The following is a 4,404-nucleotide window of genomic DNA, read 5'->3' as shown; positions in this document are numbered from 1 at the left end:
TACATTCTGCACAAGTGTGCAACCATGGATGCACACCATCGATTCATGGACACATGCACATGCATTTTGACATGCACAGCTTATACTGGATCTTTCATGTACGTATGAACTCCAACCCATCACATGCATTCAAAGGATTGCATGCACGTGCACACAAACACAATTACACATGAAATAAAACACATGGGACACATGTTTGTATGTAAACAATCACACACACACACACACACACACACACACACATGTGTATGTGTGCACAGATGCATATATCTACATAGATAGAGATAAATATTTCGAAGCCTGATTGTCTGTGATTCTTTCTATACTCTTCCTCTGCCCCTTCACTGTAACAAATCCTTTAATAAACATCTGTGTTCAGAAACGCACACACATACACATGCACATATAACAAAGATACATACACTTATAAATACAAATATATATATATATATATATATGTATATATATATATATGGCATACATACACTCGTCCACACACAAACACACATCTGTATGAGAGCACACTTGCACAGCAGACACATGTAATATAATATATAAACAGACAGAACCATACTCACATAGCACAAACACACACACTATATATATATATATATATATATGTATGTATATATACCCACTCACACATACATATAATGTAATGATAGCGTTGATAGCATGCTTAGACATTAATTGATGTTGCCATTCGAATTAAGTGCATTTCATTTGTTTTGTTTTTGCAAGCATGTAGCTACAAGCTGATAATACTAATAATTAGAATAGTTATTACAATAATAGTTCTGATAGTATTAGTATTAGTAATAATAATAATAATAATAATAATAATAACAACAACAACAACAACTACAAAGATGGGCTTCGCAAAGTCTGGCTCTGTTAAATTAGTGATGCAGTAAGTGTACTTTTTATTTTATTTCGTTTTATATTTTCTGCATGTTTATGCATGTGTGTGAGTGTATTTGCATGCATGAATGCATTCATGGATTTTGCTGATAGCCTGTCGAGGCTGTGCCGTTGCACCCCAGCTGATTAATCCCATATGGTACCGGAATGAATGTGCAGTACAATATAGCTGTCGGCTCGGTTTTGGATAAAGTGTATAGCTTGATTAAGGGCAATAGATCTGGGGTACATGAGTATCCGTTTGGCTGCTGACCTTAATGCCATATGGTCCCTCAATCGGGGCAGTGGGGCTAAACTGGTCAGGCTACACAGCTACATCACAGAAATAAATTCCAGGAACAACAATGTACTGGCTGAACTGATAAGGAAGCCTTTATATCAACTGCTTCTCAAATTTTATTTTATTTCTTGCTCTGGTTTTAAACCCTTCCGCCATCCTATCACCACCATTTCTTTATTTCATTTCATTTTATTTTATTTTATTTTATTTTTAATGCACTTATAAAATAATCAGAGAAGAGTAATTTAATTCCATGTACCTGTTTGAGGTGACTACCACAGGACTACACTTCTACAGGTAGATATTTGACACATTACTGCCTGACCTAAGCTATCAGCCCAAATTTTAGCTCGTGGCTTGCAACCCAATTCCAGTTGTTGTCGTTGTTGTTGTTGTGATCATGGTTAACTTGAAGTCTATTGTAATATTCTCTTCTACTCTTGGCATAAGGCTTGAAATTGTGGGGGAGGGGGCCAGTAATTAGATCAACCCCAGTACGCAATTGGTACTTAATTTATCAACCCCCCCGAAATGATGAAAAGCAAAGTCGACCTCGGTGGAATTTGAACTCAGAACGTAAAGGCAGATGAAATACCACTTAGCATTTAAACTGGTCGTGAATTTAATGTGCAAGTGGCTGAGTACTCCATAGACACGCATAAACACACTCACATGTGATTGGGAAGCAAACTTCTTAATCACTCTCCCATGCTTATCCCAGAACCTATTTTCCCACTTCACTCTCTGCTACTCTGAATCTGTTTGGGTGTCTATCTGTCTCTGCCTAACTGGAATTCTGTCCTATGTAGCCCCTAAGAATGAATCTTAATACCTATCTTCCACCTTTAGTAACCCCTAACACCTGCCTTACATCCTTCTTAAACCCTACCAGTTGTCCTCTATCATTTTTCAGCCTAACACCCGTCTTCTGTCCTTCTTAACCTCTGTCTTCTTAAAACCCTTGTTAAGACCCTTACACTTTCTTGATGCTACTCAGGAATGTCTGTATTATTTTAGCTCATGCACAAACATGTTTCCTTAGGTTTTTGCTATTCATGTAACAAACACTCTACATGCATATATGCACATTCACATACCCACTTGCACAAATGCACATCCTTACAAACAAACTCACACGACAAAATATATTTTCGTATGCAGTTATAAATTTTTCCCAGCTTCTTCATAACTACATGTTCATGTGTGTATAATATATGACTGTACGCTTGTCATAACTATCACTTCTTTATTCAGTTTGCCTACCTCTCTCTATTTTTCATACTCAGATTTTCTTTTTCTTTTTCTTTCTCTCTCTCTCTCACAAGTCTAGGACACTTACTACCCCATGGACAATAACCCCCAAAGACAATTACTCCTGAGGACAACAGATGATTCAAAACTTCTTAATATATTGGAGAAGGGGTAATTAACCAAGGGGGGTAGTTGTCGTTGGGGAGTGTTGTCCTATGGGAGGTAATTGTCCTGATATGCTCTCTCTCAAACACACACACACGCACATTGAATTTGCATTTTATATTTTCAAACAAAATATGACTGTGTGATAAGAAGCTTGCTTCCCAACCACATTGTTTTAGGTTCACTCACACTGAATGGCAAGTACTTTCTATTATAGCCCCAGGCCAGCCAAAGCCTTGTGAGTGGATTTGGGAGAAAGAAACTGAAAGAAGCCCATCATGTGTGTGTCTGTGTGTATGTGTGTGTGTGTGCATGCATCTTTATGTCTGTGTTTGTCACCTACGACCACTTGCCAACTGGTGCTGGTTTGTTTATGTCTTTGTAACTTAGTGGTTCAGCAAAAGAGACTGATAGAATAAGTACTAGGCTTTAAAAAATAAGTCCTGGAGTCGATTCATTTGACTAAAAAATTCTTCAAGGCAGTACCTCAGCATGGTCACAGCTCCAGTATGGTCACAGCTCCAGCATGGCTATAGTCCTATGACTGACACAACCAAAAGATAAAAGATATGTATACATATATAACAAGCAGACTAAATTTTTAGGAAAATCTATAGAAGAAATCAAAGCAGTATTTATACTGAGGAATAGTGTTTAACGCCACCTGAACACAGGTGTTCCCTAGGAAGCAACCATACTGCTAATTTAGCCCCAGGGGGACACCTCCTCCTGCTAGTTATTCAGTGTACTCTGCACTCAATTTATATTGCAGGTGAGGAGAGAACTCCCTACTATTTTAGCCCAGAGGGATGTCCTGCGGTTAAAATAGCAGTATTGTTTATTCCTAGGGAACGCTACGATACATATATATATATATATGTTCAAAAATACAAAGTGTATATTCAATATAGAGCAAAAATATAAGGTCTTAAGGTCCTGGGAGGGTAGAAAGATAGAGTATTTCTAATGTAGTGTTCAGCCCAAGCTTTAGTCTATCTACACTGCCTAATATCGAAAATCCAGACTAATATCAAAATTATTCAGGTAGAAAGAAATTCCTGGTTTCACTACCATAAAACCATTGTGTGGGCTTAGCAAGGAGTAAATATAATCCAAATAAAAAGAGAAAAAAGGACTTTAAACACATCTTTAAAGATCAGTAACGATTGTTTCTGTTCCAACTCTGCTTTCAACACCAGTTCATGCAAAAATTCCGAGCGAAAATTTATGTAATATTTGTGGTTTCAAACATTAGAGTGGCACTTCCTCAGACCTGCATCAAAGGTGCGCTCTGACATTAAAGATGTGTTAAAGCCTTTCTGTGTCTTCTTATTTGGATTCTGCGTATTTGCTATGATTCACTCAATCACCATCAATTTCCTGTTGTGTGCAATCCTTCAAGTGACAAAAAGTCAAATCGAAATGTATTGAGTACTTTTTCTCTCCTTCATGTACAACCAGTGTGTATATGTGTGTGTGTGTGTGTGTGTTTGTGTTAAAGAGACAATTTGTGATTAAACTAGGATTGGTTTTCATTTTCAGATATCAGATGTAAACGTATATTTTTTCCTTTGTTGTCTTTTGTCTTGTTTCTTTTCTGTAGATAGGTCAGGGAGATGAACAGTCATGTTGGTCTTATTGTTTTTTTTTTTCTATTTTCTTCCTTGATATCTTGCACTTACATTGAATCATAATATAGATGTGTGTGTGTGTGTGTGTGTGTAAATGGATCTACACGTATGCATATGCTTATATGTATAGACACTCATACATATGTTTGTAGACAT

General features: G+C 37.0%; 1 protein-coding gene across 2 annotated transcripts in view; it reads left to right on the top strand.

Moving 5' to 3' along the window:
* Positions 1-4,404, top strand: part of LOC106874412 (alpha-1,3-mannosyl-glycoprotein 2-beta-N-acetylglucosaminyltransferase) — a 151,214-nt gene that overhangs the window by 106,867 nt on the left and 39,943 nt on the right. The gene's annotated exons all lie outside the window — the stretch shown is intronic.

This window comes from Octopus bimaculoides, chromosome 14 (genome assembly GCF_001194135.2).
Source record: "Octopus bimaculoides isolate UCB-OBI-ISO-001 chromosome 14, ASM119413v2, whole genome shotgun sequence".
Taxonomy (NCBI): Eukaryota; Metazoa; Mollusca; class Cephalopoda; order Octopoda; family Octopodidae; genus Octopus; species Octopus bimaculoides.
The sequence above is the reverse complement of the archived record's forward strand: the minus strand, read 5'-3'. Positions and strand labels throughout refer to the sequence as shown.